General features: G+C 38.4%; 1 protein-coding gene across 3 annotated transcripts in view; it reads left to right on the top strand.

Annotated features, from left to right (window-relative positions):
• Window positions 1-21,637, top strand: part of LRFN5 (leucine rich repeat and fibronectin type III domain containing 5) — a 1,003,469-nt gene that overhangs the window by 419,800 nt on the left and 562,032 nt on the right. For all 3 annotated transcript variants that reach the window (XM_085626949.1, XM_085626948.1, XM_085626947.1), the window contains one exon: window positions 16,705-16,809. The gene's annotated coding sequence lies outside the window, so the exon portion shown is untranslated. The remainder of the gene's footprint in view (window positions 1-16,704; window positions 16,810-21,637) is intronic.

Genomic DNA, 21,637 nt, shown 5'->3' with positions numbered 1-21,637 from the left:
TGACAAGGAACCATGCTGCTCAATGTCTTTTAAAAAGATTTGTCCATTAGAAATAATTTCAAACGCAAAGTAAGCTCACAAGCTGCTGCACAGTCTGCCAGTGTTTGACCTCTGATCTCAGCTGTTGGGATAATTATCTCGCTTTCCGAGCGGCAAATATCACGCTCTCAATTCAATTCAGTTCACCAGTGGCAAAAGGGACAAGGTGAAAGCCACAGCACTACGAGAGTCAATTGCATCCAGTGAATGACTTTCGACTTCAATGTCAAACTCCCAGTGCGAGCTCCAATCCCTCTGGGACTTCCAGTCCCAAATGCATCTCTACAGGTGTGTGCTACCGGAAATTCAACAGCTTATAGAATGTCTGAGTCATGAATAATTTAAACTGGTACATGAGCAAAATCTTGAACCATTAGGGAAGAACATTGCGTGAATGGTATCAAAAGGTGAAATTGATCATGTCTTCCATGACTGACAGCATGATGAAATGAGTCCTGACCAGGCACATGATCGGGGTGGGGGGAGGACCGATGAACAAAACTTAAGTAAGCCAGGCAATCCTCACCGCTTCGATGTAGGCATCATATAGATATAGATATATATCAACGTGGCTCATGTGTACAAGAAGTTCATCAACAGTGGTTCAAAATAGGGCAGCCGAACTTTCACTCAAACTTCCGTCATGAGCACAGATCTTGAAATACCTCAGACTTCCACTAGTTCCCCATTCAGAAACACATCACCTTAAAGCTACTCTCCCTGTCCTACAACGCACTCGGCCCTGCCTACCCCAACAACTGAATCCACACCCATAAATGCACCTCCGATTGGCTATACAACACCTTGCCCATGTCCTTTACAACTGAGGCATTAGAATTGGAGGGCACACCTACTCTCACATTGTGACCAAGTCCTGGGATGAGCAGCCCCACCTCCCCCATCAGAGCTTTCAATTTAGAAGGTAATTGAAAGCCTCCTTTTCCAATTAGGCTCCTTTCAACCCAGCTCTCTCCTTCCTTTTCTCTGCCTGGATATCCTCATGGTTGATTTGCAGGCCAGACAAAGTATTATACCATAACATAACATGACATGATATTACATATACAGCGCATACTAGGTATTTGCATTCATCATTACCAAGCCCTTTGCAATTTTAATATAGACGATGGACAATAAACCACTTGAGGGTCCCCCACAGCTATATGACCACCATTTACACAAATTTGTTTACTGTAGGCCTCTCCCACAATCATGTTCCTTGGAGCTTGTTAAAATGTGGAATTTTTTTACTATTGAGCTCATATAATTATTCTGTTAAAACTATGAGCATTCCAACTCACCACTTTAAGGCTGTGGGAGAGCACTTTATTCTATTCAGCATAAATACATGGTGAATGTAGAGAATAGTCATCATATTGAGATATGATTCCTGTATTCCTGTATGGTGTTTTCATTCGGTCACTTCCTATGTCGCTATTTATTACAATACAAAGATTACTTTGATTTAAATCAAGCTAGTGGTTCACTTATTATTCCTGTCAGTGCCTAAAAGTAGGATAATTTGTCTGAAGGAACACTCGACCAGACAAAAAATTTTGAATGATGAGTCTGGTTTTCCTTGCAATTGTTATTGTTTATTTTTTATTCTGGTTTCAGTTTTATTTCTAGACCAATTAGATTGATAGAGTTCAATGGTTTTATAAACAGACTTTTTTAAATGAAGAAATGAGGGACATTTTTGTTAACTCCCTTCCACTCACAGCAGCCATAAACCCCGCAGATTTAATATATTAGTAGTTCAATTTGGAAATATCCAGAATTAGTTAAATAGTTGAATTATTTTTGGTTCTTTTCAATTGGTGTAGTTTCTTCACTTTTTAACTCTCCAAGAAATATCAAAGTAGAGATCCAAGTTTTTACTAAAGTTGTTTTTGGTGTTATCTTTCGTTTGGATAGGCATAGACTTTATTTAATATAATTCAGTTTCTTAGGATAATTATATGTGTTTTCCACTCTAACCACTATGGTTCCCATTTTTTTATCACCATTTTTCCCTGTATGTTTACTGTAATCTTGATATTTGTATAATGTCTCAGAGTAGGATTTTGCTTACCAGATGGAGAGTTGGAAATGCCCTTCTTTTTTGGATTAGTCATAAATTCTGGATTGAAGACTGAGGCCTTCCTTTTGTTTTCTAAACAGCTTGTTTTGCTTACATTGTTTGTAGAACCTCCACACTTTTCCTGTTTCTGACCTCTGTATAGAGAGTGGATGTGATGGAAGGATAATTTTATAGATCCATGATTGTTCAATCTTCTTCTTACCAGCATTGTTTTCCTCAGAATATAAACATATATAACTAAACTATATGCCTCATTTGCATTATTTACATCTGATTGTGGTTGTGGTATGGTAGTGTAACTTGCCTCACTCGTTCGAGCAATTCTGGGCTATATATTATTTCCTCACCTTCCTTTATATGATCATGACACAGGATGATAACTGCCCAGACTGGAGTTGGGAAACAATTATTTAGTTTATGCAGTTCTGATTGTACATCTTTCAGAAAACCTGAAGGAGTCTGTAACTATTGACACCCAGGGTTTCTAAATTTCCCTGGAGCATTCCATGCATTTTTTAACCATTTGCTTCCTGTGCCTCCAGTTGTAGACCCTGACATAGATGTTGAACAGAGCTTGAAGATTGAACTGTCTCTTTACTAAATCCTCCTGATTCAGATACATATTATAGCAAATCCAAACATGGAGAAGAGGACAGACGAGGAACCTTTTGTTTTAAGGATGATAATAGGGATTTATTAGAAGGATTATTACTTTTTCCCCTATATTTTCTTGTTACATTGATCAGCAAATTTGACACTATATTGTTGCCATTACATAGCTAAACATTTCTCTATCATGTGCTCGGTCAAGTAAACAGTATGCAATATAATCACACAGGAAATGCATGATCATAAAAATAGCATTTACTAAATATAATATCTTGAGGTGGCAATGGTAAACAAACTTCAGTAATGGGTCAGAATGATGATTTTTCTAGCAATTAATGCTTTGCGTCTTTGACTCAGAAGCTCTAAAAGGAGTGCACTGTATCAGTACATTCAGTCAGCAACCATGTCATTAAAAACCACAATATGCACAAACATCACTAGACACACAAAAAACAGAATGGGAGTTCAACTCTAAAAATGATACAGGTTTATATTCACTTTATTTGTATCATGCTAAAAAAGTGCCAAAGTTAAAAGTTTGATTATGCCAAACTCTGTCTTCCTGAAAAGAGAGACTGTCACGTGCTCTCATACAGGTAAATGTACATATGAGCCTTGTGCTGCCATTGTATATAGCAAACTTTGGAACGATGTACTAGGCCTGGGCAAAATTCACATTATTTCCTTTGCAAAAATTAGGCAAACTGTCCCAAAACAAATTACATAAAGTTATGTGCTATTATGCAAAATACCAGCTTCGTCATTTTGCTCTTTTTCTTCATGTAAAACATTTCTGCTTGTCCACTTTTGGCTTGAGGATGCATTCTTCGTTAAAATAGCGCAAAATTGCACCTGTTGCAAACAACAGCCACTAGTGCTTGAATATTTCATGGTCTTCCTGCGTTATTGTAATGCGGATTTTTACCAGAATGAAATCTCAGTTGCATGATGTGGCGTAATGGTGTAATCTCAAGCATTCGCATAACAATCATAAGGTGAAATGCAGGAAATAAGGTTAAATTACGCCAGTTTAAACTAAATTTCGCCAGGATCTACTATGCATGTCTTATGGCTAAGGTTAGCCAGCACAAATAATGAGTGGATTTACTGTATGAGGTTCTGTAAGTTACATCAGCTGGCAAATAAACTCATATTTTACCTACACTCATCACTGATGTGAACAGGGGTGGGTTGTTTGTGAGCAGTAACCTATGGCACCTACATCATAAGTTGATAAAACAGTGCAAAGGGAGGAAAGGATAACAGCTCACCTGAATATATGCTTTAATTGTACAGAAAGTGTCTTCTAGGAAGCAGAACCACTACATCATCCTGTGGATAATAGAAATGTCTCAACAGGTTACCTACATTTGTGTCAAATTAAAGAAAGGGCAGGCAAATATAATAGCAAAAAGAAAAGCAGTACAGGATTGGGAACATTGATAGGAGAGAAGCAGTCACATATTACACCATATTTGGAGAGGATTGGAAATAACTGATCATGTTATATTTGCAATAAAACTAGAAGAGATTATTAACACATGTAACACCAATTTGAAATAAGCTCACAGTACTAAAAAAAGTTGATCTTCCCACAATAACTTCACTTTTGTATTGGTGTAGGGATCCCCACTATTCTGCATCCTTGTTCCCATAAATATTAAGTTTGTGAGAGAATATTTACCTTGCAAGCTTATGTTAGTCTAAGTGTTAGCTTGGCGGAGCATGTAAGGCCTAGTTTTAACAAAGTGGTGTGGTCTAGATTTATTGTAAGGAGGAAACATTTATTAGCATTTTATACATACACTTATGCCATTAAAGCAATAAATAAAATGCATATGAAAAGACATTAAGCATAATACATTTTAAACATTCGTTGGTGAAAAACCATCCATCATAAATTCAATGAATGAGAACCAAAATCATATATGACCACAAACAAGACATCAGGGCTGGATATGAAGCAATCAGAGCGACCACACAATCTTACAGCACAGTCTACAGTTAATATTGGCACAAAACATATTCTGAAAATGACCAAATACATCTAAAATCTACAATTGTTGAAACCTAAAGCACTGAACACATTTATTGAATGGGGCTAAAGAGTCATTGACAGTTATATTTAAATTTCCGAAGGTTAATAAGGATCAACTAAAACTGTTATACATTTTAACTTCCAGAATGTAGACAGTTCTTCATCTAGGTTTCTTTAAATCACTAATGTTCAAGAAATGTTTCTAAAGTGCAATATTGACAGTGTGGAATAATTTACCAGTTCACCTAATACGCCAATTCACTGGCCATATGTTTTATTTAGTTCTTTTTTTTTTGTTAAATAATTTTTATTGAAGATAGCAATGCACAGAATTACAGAAAAATGAACTGAGCCAAGTAATAACAATAATGCAAGGAATAAAGAATTTTACAAAAATCAATAAAACAGGAGATAAAAACAAGGGTGATATACATTAACGCAATGAATATAATCTAGGTGAATAAGGAAAATAGAGAAAGCAGAAAAAAGAAAGAAAGTATATTTAAAGTAGGTAAATAATTTTCATATAAAAGGGAAGAGGAAAAAGAGACAAGAAGAGGAAGGAAAAAGAGAGAGATGAAAGGAAAGGAAAGGGGAGAAGACATAGAAGTAAAGAAAAATAAAGAAATATTAGGAGAAGATAGACATTATGGTGTTGATGACAGAAAAGAAGTAAAAGGTAGCCAAAGAAGGTCAGATTTAATTTGTAAATGAATAGAGGATTGAGGAATAGAGGCGATTCTGTGTTCATCACATATGTAATTCCACCAATGAAAAAAGGACAATTTTGAGTTGTCCTTCCAACAAGAGAGTATAACTTTAAAAGCAGCAGCAAGAAACAAATTCAGTAATGGTGAAACAGGAGGCATTAGATCAAAGTCCGGTGCCACAGTGCCTAAAAATACATTCTGAATATTAAGGTGTACATTGTAAGAAAAAATCAAAGAACATTTTGACCATATATTATTCCAAAAAGTAAAAACCTTAGGACAGTAGAATAGTAAATGTGCTAAAGAACCTTCAGCATTAGAACAGGACCAACAAGTTGATGTAACAGAGTGGTTAAATTTATGTAACACAAGGGGAGTGATAACGACTCTATTATAAATGAAAAATAAGGACTGTGTGATATGAGCAGCTTTGGAGGTCTTAAATAAGTTCTGCCAAAACTTATCCCATTGAGATACCGATAGAGACACAGAGAGGTCATGCTCCCACTCCAGTTCCACCTTAGATTTAATCCGTGTACAGATAGGAGTAGATAAAGATTTGTAGATAAAGGAAGCACTAGGAGTAACATCAGGAGAAATTTGAAATAGTGAGGGGACAGGAGGAGGGGAAGAAGGTAGTGGAAGCGGGAGGAATTTCTGGAGGCACCCCTGAAGTATTGGAGCTAAAGTATCATATTGCTGGATACAGGAGTCAGGGAGGTGAAAAGATTCTTGCAATTGAGGGAAAGAGAGAAGCACATTATTAACAATCAGTTGATGTACATAAATAATGCCCTTTTCTTTCCATTGTTTGTAGTAGAAAGATTTGTGGCGAAATTTGATGAACTTGTTAAACCAAATTGATGACGCTAGAAAGGATTGATAGGGATTCAATTCCTTACAAAACAATGAGTTTAACAAAACTTGAAAATTTTTCAAAATAGGATATTTGGAAATAAAAGTACAGTTAGACATGTGAATAACATCTCGTATTGAAAAGTCATTTAACAATGAGCATTCAACTTTAACCCACGGAGGTTGAGGAAGGACCCCATAGTCTTTGGATAAGGCAAAAAATTGACGAATCAAAAATGCATTATGGTATAAAATAAAATCAGGAAATCGCACCCCCCCTTCATTCTTAGGTCGAATCAATTTAGACAAAGAGATACGTGCATGTTTGTTATTCCATATAAATTTGGAGCACAACGAATTAATCTGAGAGAAATAATATTTAGGAATTTTAAAAGGTAACATAGATAGAATAAACAGTATCTGAGGGACAATCATCATTTTAATTGTATCAAGTCTACCCCACCAAGAAAGGAACAAGGGGGACCAGAGATTTAACAAATTACTGATTTTAAGTTTTAAGGCAGAGAAATTATGAGATAATGTATCACGAATATTAGAGGAAAACCAAATGCCGAGATACTTAATTTTTTGAGGACACCATGTGAAATTAGATGATTCAAACATATATTGATAACATGAGGGATTTAAGGGTAAAATCTCCGTTTTAGAGAAGTTTAATTTGTAGCCTGAAACCTTAGCATATGAAGCGATTTCCTGCAGAAAGGGGGGTAGGGAAGAAACTGGGTTAGACATATAAATAAGAACATCATCAGCATATGCAGACAACTTAATTTGGTGAGATTTAAGATGAAAACCATTAATGAGAGGGTTATTTCTGATACGTTCCAGAAATGGTTCCAAACAAAACAAGAAAAGTAATGGTGAGAGAGGGCAGCCCTGACGAGTACCTCTTTGAAGGGAGAAATAAGGGGAAAAAAGACCATTGACAAAAATACATGCTTTAGGGTTGGTGTACAACAATTTGACATATGAAATAAACTTCGGCCCAAAACCAAACCATCTCAAAGTATGAATTAAAAATTCCCAATTAACACGGTCAAAGGCCTTTTCAGCGTCCAGGGATACAGCAGCTAGAGGGGAAGGATAGTTTTTGCTAAGAGCAAGGACATTGGAAAACATTCTGGCATTATCCGAGGCCAGGCGGCCTTTAACAAAACCAACTTGGTCTGGATTTATGAGCAAAGGGACAATTTTTTCTAAGCGAGAGGCCAATATTTTTGCAAAAATTTTACAATCGTAATTAATGAGTGAAATGGGACGGAAATTTTTACAATAGGAGGGATCTTTGTCAGGTTTGGGAATCACAATGATAAGGGCTTCCAAAAAGGAACCTTCAGCATGGGAGCTAGATATAAAAGAGTTGAAAAGTTCTAATAATTTAGGCGCAAAGATTGAAGAGAAAGCAGAAAACAGTTCAATTGAAAAGCCATCAGGGCCAGGTGCTTTTGCTTTCTTCAGAGCTTTAAGAGCATCAATTAATTCTGCTAGGGAAATATCTTCTTCAAGGGATTGGAAATTATCTTGGGAAAGATTGGGTTTAGGTATATCTCGGAAAAAAGAGGCGAAATCCTCTTCAGAGGGCTTGGTAGTGTCCGTGTATAAGAGATTGTAATATGATTGAAATGTGGCAGCAATATCAGCGTCGGACGAGAGGAGAGAATCATCCATTTCTGAGTGAATGGGGCCAATGGCTTTACGTTCCGATTTGATTTTTAGATAATTTGCTAGCAATTTCCCAGCTTTATTTTGGCCCCCGTGATATTTTGACTTAATCTTGAGGAGAACATTGCAAGCATCGTTTGTTACTATTTTATTCAGGGTGGATTTAGCATTGATTAAGTCTTGAAGTGATGAGGGAGATTTGGAGGAATAATACGTGTGTTCTAATGATTTTATGTGGGCTAAAGTGTCTTTATATTTAATGTGTAGCAGCTTCTTCTTCTTGGAGGAGTAGGCAATGGTAAAGGCTCTGAAAGATGCTTTAAAAGCATCCCAGTTGTTATGTAGGGAGGTATCTGAAGAATAATTGAAAGAAAAAAATTCTTTAATAAAAGAGGTCGCTTCTGAAATAAAAGCAGGGTCTGATAAAAGGAAATTATTGAACCGCCATCTGCCCTGTTTGCAAGTAGTAAGAGATAAGTCAATATGAGTGGAGACAGGGGCATGATCTGATATAAAGATAGACCCAATGTCAGAGGATTGTAGACATGGTAACAGTGGTTTGGATACAAGAATATAATCAATACGGGACCTGGTATGATGTACAGGTGAGAAGAAAGTAAATTCGGAGGAATCAGGGTTACATGTTTTCCAGGTATCAAAAAGTGGGCGAGAAGAGATGGCTGTTTGAAATGATTTGTGGGTTTTGTCAGGTTTGAATTTGCACTTGGATTGCCTATCCGTGAACGGGTCCAACCAATTGTTAAAATCACCCCCAACCACAATGTCAGAAGTGGAAATTGACAGTAGTTTCAATTTTATAGATTGCCAAAATTCAGTGTCTGGCTTGACAGGCCCGTAAATATTGAAGAAAGTCACTTGTCTTTTATTAATGAGAACCTCAACAAGTACCCACCGACCATTTGGGTCACACTCAGATGATATAATCTGTGCATTAATAGACCTGTGAAATAAAATAGCGACACCACCATGACGATCAATAGCAGGAGAGAAGACAATCTGATTTACCTATTGGCGTTTAAGCTTAAGCGATTCTTTATCATTGCAGTGGGTTTCCTGTAAAAAAGCAACTTGGGCGTTAAGTTTAGCAAGGTGAGACAGTACCTTCTGACGCTTGACGGGGTAACCCAGACCACGAACATTCCACGAGACGACATTAACCATACTTCTGGATGCAGGGGAACGAACAGTAATAGGGCCACAAAACTGCAGAATGGACAAGATAAAAATAGGAAGGACATTTTACAATGAGTAAGAAAAATGACCAAATCTTAAGAGACAAGCCTATACATGAAAACAAGGGTGAGACTGAGAGGAAATAGAGGGAAGGAAAAGAAAGGAAAGAGAGAAGGAGAGAAGGAGGAGAGAAAAGTAAAAGGGAGAAATAGAGAAAAGTAAACAGATCAAGGAAAGACATCCAGACCTGTAAAGGGAAGGAAAACCTGAGAGCGGAGAACGAAGTGACACCGAAGGACGCGGATACATAGAAAAACAGACGCAGAGAATAATAAATGGGCGATGGGCCCAATAGGCAAACAGAGAGACAGAAACTCAATGGGGTGAAACAAATAAGTCAACCAGAACAGTTAAAAAAAAAAAGAAGAAACAATTCCAACATTATGACCAATGTTTAAGAACCAGTAGCCATGCCATGTGAGGAGAAATTATGAAGAAAAAGTTTGAGCTTCTCCGGATCCTCAAAGGAACGTGTGCGACCCTCATGAGTTATCTTGCAAAGGCAGGGATGAAGAATTCCATATTGAATATTAAGCTGACGAAGCTGAGGTCGAAGAGCGAGGAATTCCTTGCGTCTGGCGTTAGTAGCAGTAGAGACATCTTGAGATATATAAATGTTATGGCCAGACCAAATAAGACGACGCTTGATTCTCACAGCCTTCAAAACCTGCATAAGCTCTGTGAATTCCAGGAACAGCATTATGATCCCTCGAGGTTTGTTGGATGATGGTTGAAGGCGACCCAACCGGTGCGCTCTTTGAATGTTGAGGGGATTGGATGTGGACTGAAGATCAAGAAGCTCAGGCAGAAATTTTTGTAGGAATGAGACAAGGTCAGCCCCTTCAACATTTTCCGGCAGGCCAAAAAGGCGTAGGTTATTTCTACGATTTCGATTTTCAAGATCCTCTGTGTGGAGCTTTAGTTTGAGAATTTCTTGCTCGAGGGAAGGAATCTTTACAGAGACATCTTGAATGTTACTAACCCGTTGCTCAAGGTCTAATACTTTACTTTCCATAACCATCCATCGTTCCTCAATTTGTTTGAGCCTGTCGTTGGTAGCGGACATGAAAGGCTGAAGGCCACGGACCTCATCCAGAATGGAGTCCAGAACAGGGTTCTGTGATGAAAGGATTGGTGAAGGTGAATCATTTTTGTGCCTTTTCGGTTTCGTACCAGAGACCGATGGCCTGGACACATGGGGATCACTAGCCATCTTTTAGAAACAGAAAGGCGGACACCAAAGGGTATAAAAATCACCAAGGAGATGAGAGAGCTTGACGGCACAGAACTGGAGCAACGAGGATACACCACACCAACCGGGATATTTCGCCAAATCAAGAAGAGCTAGTTGAATATGGATGTAGTCCGCAATTCCAGCAAGGTAAAATCTATCCCAGGATGGACACAGTCATAGGAACCAATAGAGCCATATCAAATTTGAAAGTAGCCCAGCAGCGGTATGTAGAAATCACCTCACAGAAGTAGAGGAAATTAGGGATAGTAGGTCAAGCTGTCCAGCGCAGGAGAGGAGAAGCACATAATCCGCAACATATGACAAGGCAATGCATTGTTGTAGCAGAGAACGCTGACATGCCAGTAATCATGCCCCGTATTTGGAGTAGCTCATATTAGGGGCAAAGAATAGTTACATAGCAGAAGACAGCCTAAGTTGATAGCAATTCGTGAGGGGGATGCGAGCGCCGTGAGGAAATGTATCCAAATGGCGGCCGCTCGCATCTCTGAGGAGAGAGAAACGCACTGAAGAAAAAATTACATTCCAGATGAAGAAAATATAATATAAAAATCCGGACATAAAGCGATGTATTGACTGAAAAATGACTTTATCATGACAAAAAATGTGGGACGCGTTGAGAATTAATAGCTAAGAAAAAGTGTCTGTAAGATATTTTCCAATATCAACTGCCATGCCATCAATTTATGCATGAAAAACGCACTGAAATAATCTTTGCCTCCATCAGGTCACATGCGAAGCGTGGTATAAGCATATTAATCCAAATAATACCTCAAAAAGACGTTGGAGTGAGCACTTAGGCCGTGTGGTATAACCATTGTGGCGTTTTGGAGCCGGTAGAAGAGGCTGGGCTATAGCCGGTTAGATTCAGCGGTCGATGAAAGGAGAATGCGGGCGCCGCGATACAAAATGGCGGGCGCCCGCGAGTCACTGAGGTGAAAGCACCGCTATAGCCCAGGTGCTCGAATGCGGCAAAATGACGACTCAAACGCGGTATCGGGACTCACCGCATCGTCATCCCACCATGTCCGCTCTCCGAGGACAGGAACAACGTCCGTAAGAGGTTCTTTGAAGGGCAGAAGTCCCGCGTCGCAGCGGAGCCTACGCCAGGTCCGCCATTTCGCTTCGGCGTCGAACTTTTATTTAGTTCTTGCTGGATTAAGGAGCTTGTGTTTTCTTCAGCAGTGCCCTAATACGAAAGAAGAACGTCAGACCATGAATGTCTGACTTCTTCAAAACAAGAAGCATTTCAGCTCCGGTCACTGTGCAGTCGACACTCTCAACTTCAACAGCTGTCTAAGGAGCTTACATTACAGTAAATCACATAAATATTCAGAACTAGGCATAGAAAGCATTGGCAAGGAGAATAGGTCTTGCCAATAACCCCAGAGCACAGATCTATTGGCTTTGGGTTTGTCAATATATATGGCAACAGCTATTGTGTAATGGCAATTCATCCCCTTATCCCACATGTTCTCCTTAAAATAGCTATCCATACAATGGTCATGCCAGAAGTTGATTTCAGCAATTCTCTATTGGCTGGAGGTCCTCAATCATTGCTGTACCCACTCAAAGAGCTACTCCACTCAGCAGTTAGGTCAGTCCACTCTGGTAGTAAATCTGAATACATTCCACGTTTACCTTGAAAACTGCATTGGTTGCAAATGTTAGCCTGACTCAAATCTGCAGTGTCTTGTCCATACGGCCATACATGCAACACTCCACGTTACCTCCTGTAATTGTTCAAGAATTTTGCTGTCAAACAGATTTAAATAATCACAATTCTCTCCTTCTGAAAATCCCAGGTTTAGAACATTTACTTTTCAGTGGCAGTCTTTCTCAAGTGAATTCCCTTTAGCGTGTAATCTCTTTCTCCAGTCCGCAATTGCTAGCTTCCAGAAACATCAAAAGGCCCTCCTTTTCTAGCAATACTTATTGTAATGTTCTGTACATACTTTCAATTTCCTTCTTTTGTTCGTCTCCAATGTTCATTACATATGTTTAACTAATATTGTTTGCCATCCTCTTGAATACTGACAACATACTGGTTTATTGCTTATGATAGATTGGGCGGCGGGTCCATGGATTGTTGAGGATGGTAATACAAATGTAGTGAAATATTCTGCTCACCCACTTCATTATCATTAATTACAATGCAAGAGCTGTTTCCAGCCACAAGCGATGCAGATACGTTATTTTCCTGTGGACTATTGCACCATATTTAGATTCAGATATGACAGTTTCTTGGGAACTGAAGAAAAGGTTTACTATTTAATTGACATGTACACTAGCAAAACAAAAGTGTTCTATTATGCCAGGTTGATCCAAGAACATGTATGGGTGTGGTGAGCTTTTTGCCCAGTAAATCAGCTGTCCTGGCTTCAGCCAGGGTTTGGTGTTTACAGGTCCTTTAAAGCGATGGACCCCTCCTCAGTTAACATACCAAGAACATCTTCCATCGTCAGGTTCTTCTACAGTTTTAGCAAGGTTATTGAGATCCAATGCAGACACAATATAAATCTTATATATAATAATATTAACTACTATAATAGCTGTTGATATTGCACAGTTTATAAATGGAATTGTATTTGGTGCCAAAATGATTGGTCTAATTTTTAACCAACTCAAGGCAGAGTTGGTTGCTCCCAAATTCATATCTATGACTGACAGCTGTGTACGTGGGTGCTAAAACATCTGATTCCTGTTTGCTTTCCCAGAACAGAAGTTTTGGGGGAAAATTTAAATTTTAAATTACCTCAAAGGTCTCTTTGGATCCAGGAAGAGTTACTGGTCAGTAGACCTGGGCTCAGATTGATGGTGGGAGCTGTAGAGCAGGGAATCTTAAAAGAGAAGCAGGCTTGGACGTTTGAATGTTTATGAGGCAAATTTAATTCGTGGCTGGCAGCTATGTGTGATCCTCGGTTATTTCATTGGCCTGTGTTGTGGGTCAATTAGAATTAGAGCTACTTGAGGCAAAACTAGCATGCTGACATTAAGTTGCTGTGGGTATTATTAGTGTGTGGGTTCTGTGCTTTGTGATAACATTAAAATACTCCTTTTTCATAAAAGCAAGTACTTGATGGGATAATCATCTTATTGCCATTACTGTGTGTACATTGAGTATTGAGCCTTTTATGCCTTACACCTACCTCTCCTGCCTACCTCCCTCCCTTGGATCATTGGACAGCTTGACCCATGCTACCACTGAGAAGCAAGTGCTGAAAGGGGTAGCACTTGCCTCAGTTACTAAGGACCCATAGCAGATCGGGCCCAGGACCTCAGGAGAAAGAGGCCTCAACCCCCCATGGTTGGGCCCTGTATATCTGGCTTGCTCGGTGGACCTATTAAATGAGTTCTTACATAGAAGTAAAGTCCCAATTATTTAGGGATAATCTTCATTGCTCATAGTCCTATATGTCCTCATCCCAGTCATTACAGAACACTTTCCCACCCCTGCTCTGTGTCCTTCTTCTAGGCTTGGCATGTTAGGAGGATTCTAGGAATGGCAGCTTTTTTACATCACTCAGTTGGATGGGCATGGCTTTGAGTTTCAGCATATCTTCAAGTTTTCAGTCTCAATGAGGTGGAATTCACCTCACTACATATGACAAGGATGAATAGGACTAGCAGTAATAATGATTACTCGTAAGTAATCAGGCTTTAATTGCATTCTCAATATCTCTTGGCATCACTCATTATTCACTTTTCTTGAATCCCAACCAATATGCAGGCTCCAAAGCAAGTACCGTCTATGGCAGTATTTCAAGGTTTGCCTTCGATTAAAGTGGTTAACTGACATGGGACAAAGAGACTTGTGAAGGTTGATAAGATTTGTGACTACCATGACCCTCCCTCAGTAGAAAGCAAGAGAGGACAAGGATAGGAATATGTGAACATGATCTATATACAAACAAAACTACTGGATAAAGAAGGGTCTGAGGGAGAAATTTATAGACCTAGCATGGATATATCCCCCAAATATACATAAATAAACAACAAAAATATCCACAGGTCTAATGGGCAATGAGACTACAAAGGAACTTATCAACTAAACTTATCTGGCTTTCACAGAACAATGAAGGAAAAATCCTTTAATAGGACGGATTACCATCACTCACCAGTGGTGACATGCTTCATCATCTGGGTCTCCTTCTAATGCCACACTAATGGCACTAAGGGCTACAACCCTTGCTTAAAAAAAGGGGAGCTTGCGGATGTTTTAACTTATTGCGATAAAACACGCTGTGTTTGGAACTCTAGATGTGAATACTCGTTTTATGTGGGAATCATAAGTGCAGTGCAGAAGTGTCTCTGGAACTTGAATTAAAATTGACCGATGGGAGGAAAAAATTATTTATTAATACCTCGCAAGGATCAAGAATAAAACCAGTGCAAGACGACAGTTTTGAGCAAATAACTGTCTAGATGTAAAGGGTCAACATGTTTCAGCTATTAATGGATATATTATCCTATGACTTTTACAGGACCTTGAAATATTGCTACTGCAAGTGAATATCATAGCTACAAAGTGTAACGTGTGTAAAGAGTTGGATCTAATACAGCCTCTTCACCTGTCAGCAGGGATAACAATTCCTCTGTAAATGACGGTTGATAATTCTCTGCAACAGAAAAATAAATATATGCATTGTAAGGTAATCTGTGAAATGAGATGAGTACAGTCACAACAAAAAACCTAGAGTTAAATTGCTAAAGCTAATGTCATGATGGCCAATCAATTCAATTGTGCCCACTATTTATACATCTACTGTATGAATGACTTGCAAGCTTACCCGTCTTTTATGAGGAGAAGACCTCACCTCACCTGGCCGCGTCTCAGGACAAAGGAGGCACCGCTCTATAAAGGAAAGATACCTTTCCTTCAATTAAGAGCCAGTGCTGAGTACTGGAAAGCATCGGCACAAATTAAGCACTGAGTGGACTTGCATGTAGGGTTTTGGTACAGCACAAACCTAACCCAGAGCAAGGGAGCATTGCACATCAATGGAAGGTTGTCTTAGAAACGACAATCCGAGAACAACGGAACGGCGCACATTATTAATGAGAGTTTTGAGAGGTGAGGCTGTATTTTAAATTTTAAATTGCTAGTTACGTTTTTTTTATTTAAACAATTACACAACACAGTGTTCTTCCAATCGCATTACGTTTCCTAAATTTGCATTTTTTTCTGCCTAGATTAAGAGCTTTGACCAGAATTACTCTATTTGCAGCCAATTGACAAAGATGGGATTAAAACCTAGGTCCAAAAATAACAATAAATGCCAGATGCTACTTGCACCCCTTCAGATGGCTAGAATATACCCTCTGGCAACCTTTGCAAAAAAATCATGAGGAAACGTAAACTCGTGTCAAAATCTAGCGTGCTTTCATGCGGAAAAAAGTAATTCTGAAAAAATTAAGTCTCTCCGAGCTGTTTCTGGGGGGCTAGAACTCGCAGACTATTGTAACAATTAATTAGCAGCATGCCTTCATTTTAAGATACATGGTTATTCATTGTCTAGCTATAATGTATTCAATACATTTTGTTGTTTTCCCTCAAGCACGCAAAGACATCAGTGAATTCATAGCAATGAGGAGTTTAAAATGAATACCGATCTGAATTTTACAAGATAGTTATTGCTAAACATTTAATTTTATGTGAGCGCTGTCGTGAGACATTGCTGTGAAATGGATTCCAATGCTTCAAAATGGATGCCTTCTCTGTTCTTTGCCAGCTCAGAGAGAGAGATGAAAATAATAGCACTTGTGTGGGATTTGTACTGGCGTTGCTTAAACTAAGCTATTTGAAGCACATGAAAAAAATGCTTTTCAAACAAATATTACCCATAACTGTACAATATTGACTTTAAGAATGATGTGTCTTCTGAAAGCAAAGCAGAGTTCAATTATTGAGTCATAATTCCAAGGTGAATGAATATGTCCCGCCATTAGCAAAGAATTCTATTTTGAGATGAATGCAGTATTTGATCTTAGAATGAGAAGAACTCTGTTTAAGCTGAATTCTTTGTTTCAAAACTGCATAGGCTTTTTTTTAGACATCTGTGCTATGAAATCATTGGCTTCTCTTAAAAGGTTCATCTTAAGGGAATTATGTAAAATGACAACAATCATATAAGTGACTGATTTTTTTAAAGTCAGTATTTCACTGTTAATTTTTTTTCAGATTTTTGGCATCCTCATGATTTGCTGCTACAACTGTCAGAGCTTGGGACAAAATAAGATATACCACTGACCATGTGAACACCAATGAAATGGTTTCCTAAACAAGGTAACAGAGCTGAAACATTTTGAATATTATATTCATATACAGCTTTTAATTTGTGCAATGCTGAGAGAAAAAGTACTGCGTTTATTGAAGAGGTGAAGCTGTAAACTTGTTAACCTTACCAGGCTGGTATTCTGTGAATGACGAAAGGAATGCAGCAATTACATTAAATGCAAAATAACTGTATATCAATATATGATAACATTGTTCCTGCAGTACAAACTACTCAGACAGGGTAAAGTTCACAAGTGGTCCCATCCACATGGGTATTGTATGCCATGAATTTATATTTATCGCTGAACGTAGTCGTGTTTACTCAGCAAGGTATTGACAGGAGTACAATACCTAACACGCTTCAATTCGTATACAGCATTTTAACTCCGCAACACAACTGCAATTATATTGGTGTGAATACCATCCCAAAGGGGGGAAGTAGGCGTAACAAGGCATGGTGTGCTTCATAGGTTTGTGAACACCCACTAACATGTCAGTTTGCAGGATTTCACCAAGTGCTCCACACCCTTTCCCACCGTGGGGTTTACTCCTGCAAAACGTAGGAGAAAATTTCCTTCAGTGTGGGAGTGTGAATGGAACACCTTGGACCATGGTGAGTGTATAAACGAAGGAGTTTCCTCAAGCTGAAAACGTTTTTTCTTCTGTGATTGCACTTGCATTTCCTAATTCAGAAGTGCACTGTGCGTATGTGGATAATTGTTAATTGATCCCTGTATAGGCAGTGCTTAATGTGGATGTAAGAAATGGTAGATAGGTGCCCACCTAAGGTAATAACAACAATCATTGTCAAAGAGTCCAGTGTGGGTCCAGTTGCCAGCTAGACAGTTGCAAGAAAGGCCTCCTATTAAATTCCTGTAACTTGAAGAGCAGGTCAGCTTAATGACCATTGGAGTCCACTTCTTTGCCCTGGGTACAATTGAGAGCTGACCCATCAAACTATCCCACAATGCACTCTTCTAGGAGGAAAACAGCACAACACAAGCCATCTGCTCTTGGAGTGGGCTAGTGTCTAAGGCAGGGGTATGTATACGGAAACGAGCATTGACTACTCTTCAACCACACCAAACTGATTCTGAGACTAGCTCCTCCTCCCACTAGGCTGGTGCCAAGCTGCATATACTGTATCCTGAAATCAAAGGGAGTCTCTTCCCCAGGTCTCCCTTTACACCTAAATTTCAACGGGCAGGCCTCTCCCTAGTCCCTTGAAAGTTAATAAAGTTCCTGAACCTGCCACAGCTGCCCTCCGTGAGCTGAGCCACATACCTGACACCCAGGCCTTCCTGCAAAAGACTAGTAGGGGCAGCTGCTGACAGGCTAATGGTAATTAGTCCACTGGAGTTTCAGGAACACAGTGTCTAACTTCTTAAAAGATACATTTGCTGTATATTTATCAAAAATTCTATTTCACCTTTGAACTGGGTTTTTAATAATTATTTGAAAAGTTATTGAATCATTTCTTTATCTTATTAAAAAAAAGTTAGCAAAAATAGTATTTATGTGCAGTTTAGTTTTCCTTATAGGAGTAGTTACAACCCTCTACATTGAAAATAACGTTTTGGGGATAGTCACTGTGGGAATCTGCCAACACAAACTTCGTGCATGCATCACTTTTAAATATTAGGCATCATACCTTCTGGGCTTTAAGGATTACTTGACATGGTGTATTCAATATTTAAATATAGCCTGCTTACCTGTCAACAATTGTAACTTTGACAGATTAGCTTGAAGTTTTAAAAATAAAAATTTGCAGCAGTCATGCTACATGTGTGAGTCTGAGTCCATCCATGTTGTCTTTGTTAAACTAGTGGATTGCATAATATGTAGGACAATCTGCAATCCATAGGCAACATTTAATTTTCCATGCCATTGGTGTATTATCCTACGCAACATGCTGTGGCCTTAGCCAAATGTTAGATATGCCATTTACAGGTTAGCCAATTCTGTAATGTTTATAGAGGTCAAAGCACACATTTTAGACTGGACAGCAGTTCCAGTGCGGAAAGTTGAAAAAACTGCTGAATCAACCTGCAAATTATGGGAGCGACCACACGGAAAAGGGGAACTTTCTCACAAGGTGTACATGAACAAATGTTCTTAGGTGCAACAGTGAATATTTGGAATGTTCCTCAGGTGCAAAAGCAAATTGGAATATTCTTCCAACACAACTAAGAACATCTCAGGATATCTTGACACTCAAAATAGGACTGAAGTCCTTGGGATTGAGCTGTCTGGCATATGCAGAGCAAGAAGAATGACTATGTAAAACCACTTCTCTAATACCACTCTCAAGTTGTAAATGCTACCTCAGTATTTCTTTCTCCCTCTGTTCACTTATCTAACCTTTCTCAAATATTTGAGAAATTGCTGTCATGTAGAATGGTTTTTGTGGTGTGATTGGTATTTTGTTTGTTCTTTGGAGAGTGTTCAAATACTGTTTGGTACAGAGCATACAACTTTGTGTTCAGGATGTTAATGCACCATATCTCAAATGGTATTACAGGGCATCCTTCTTCTCTCTATGCCTTTGACATAACTCTCGAAATTACTGATATCTGCCACCTAACTAGTAACAATTATTCAGAACATCTATTCAGCAGCTTAATTGGAAGTCCTTTATGGAAGAATTTGCATAGGTAAGGGGATATTCTTAATTGAAGTGTTGTGGACCCAGATAAATAAGGGAACATTCCCTGTGGTATGAGTGGGTGTTGTACTGGCAACCATGAGATTTCAATATTATGAAACAGATCAGCACTTTTAAATAGTCCCTTCTTTAATACCAATGTGTACTTTCTCTACTGCAAAAAACACAAAATGAATTTTTGGGATAGGTGTATGTACCAGTGGCGTACCAAAACCTGTGGAGGCCACCCTGTAAGGTACAAGGAGGGGCCCCCTCCAAACTTAATCAGGAGCTCTCTCTAGCCGGAGTACTTGCTAAGGGGGCCCCATGGAGTTTAAGGACTCCCCCGCACTGTGTGGGCCATGGGGGCTGCGACACGCCACTGGTATGTACATTGTATAACCCTGACACAAGATTTTATGAGAACTCCTAAGATGTGGGGCTATTTACATATATAATTATACAGCTGTGAACTTTAAAACATATCAATTATTCCTATAAAACATTTATGCTACAGATCGCACCAGCTGGTAGTCAGTTTGCATATGGTTGTTTGAATATACATTGTCAGCATGGAAGTAAAATATGAAAATAATATATTAAGGAGCATGAATATTGGATTTTTAAACTTTTGCCAATTGTTTGGGACATGTTCCACAGTATTTCTAATGAGTTTCACATTATCTTGTCATTTGTAAGCTAAGTATTCACTTTTAAACATAAATCAGAATAGAACTAAACATATGCCTATTCAGATACAAAGTAAATCTTTTGCTGTTAACACTGGTAGAAATTGTGAGTGCTTTTAAAGCCCCTGTACAAGCATCTGATTCAGAAACGTTGCAGCAAAGATTATAGAAAACCAAAGAAAAATAACAATACAAACAAAAATTAAAAGCAAATTGGCTGTAGCTTTTCCAATTGATTATTTTTATTTATGTATCTGCTCATTGACTTAAAAAAACCTGTGTCTATTACTCAAAACTACCCCTTCCTTTTGCATTTACTCGCTCTACCCAGTGTGTTATGAATTAGCATTTCATCATGTAGAAAATTCCACCTGTATAGCATGTTTCCCCCTGTTTGTTTTGTTTAAGCCATTCAAATGTTTATCGTGTTATATCTGATTTTTTCATTAACTGTATTTTTGATATGTGACATGGTGTAATGGTGTAATCTCTGTTACCACACATACATTTTATTAAACAAAATTTACAAAATACACCAATTGCACATGCATAATTAAAATTTCACTCAGGCCTAGCCATCATTTAAGCTTTTACAAATACATTTCAGGGTCCTTACTGGGAGTATCCTCATGAGTAAGCATTGTGTAATATGTAACAAGAGGAATTTATGTATTCATTCGTGTGACTTATTTTCATCAATTAGCAGCTTAAATTACCTTTTAAAAATAAATTAAGGATGATTGATTGGTTTTCAATGTTTTTCTTCATTTACTGAACGGACAGATTTAGTGCTGTTGAATGAACAGAGATTGCAAGAGAGACAGAGAAGGAAGTCCTTCTAACTTCTAAGGTTTTCTTTGTTTCAAGAGGAACCTGCACAAGTTGAAGCTGCAAGGGGTCCTTTGAGTGAAAGGGGATGTATCTATATTGTGGTGATGCTAGGCATGTGCTTAAAGGCTGTGCTAAATGGTTATGAGAAATGCTGGAAGAATAAATCAACTTCTGAGATATGGGATGTTTACATACTTTGTATGTATCTGATGATGATTGTTAGCCAGAGGGGAAGCTTGATTAGTTGAATATTTGTCACTCGAACATAGCAGTGATCAGCCTGCCACAAGAAAAAATCCTTGCTAGCCGACTCAGAGTCCATCCTTCTGCAGGTTGGTAAAATGAGTACCATAAGTGGGTAAAAGTAACACCTGTTATTTACAGCACTTAGAAACTGCAGCCATTTCTGGTGATGTGCTTAGTTTATTGTTTGCATGATATACATGCAGGTGGCATTTATATAGCTCTCTATAAAAACATATTGAGTTTGTTCTGGATTTATTGCAACATTGTTAACGTGTCCTCATTTCCATTGTCCTTACATGCACGTAAAGTGTTTTTAAGTAACTCAAAGTGTAAGTAAATATGAGTTGTAAGAGATTCCTTTCTCATCAATGTCCAAGTCTTACTTTTTGAAATTGACAAAACAGGGCAACAGTATTACATTGTTGAA

This window comes from Triturus cristatus, chromosome 9 (genome assembly GCF_964204655.1).
Source record: "Triturus cristatus chromosome 9, aTriCri1.1, whole genome shotgun sequence".
NCBI classification, from domain to species: domain Eukaryota; kingdom Metazoa; phylum Chordata; class Amphibia; order Caudata; family Salamandridae; genus Triturus; species Triturus cristatus.
The sequence above is the reverse complement of the archived record's forward strand: the minus strand, read 5'-3'. Positions and strand labels throughout refer to the sequence as shown.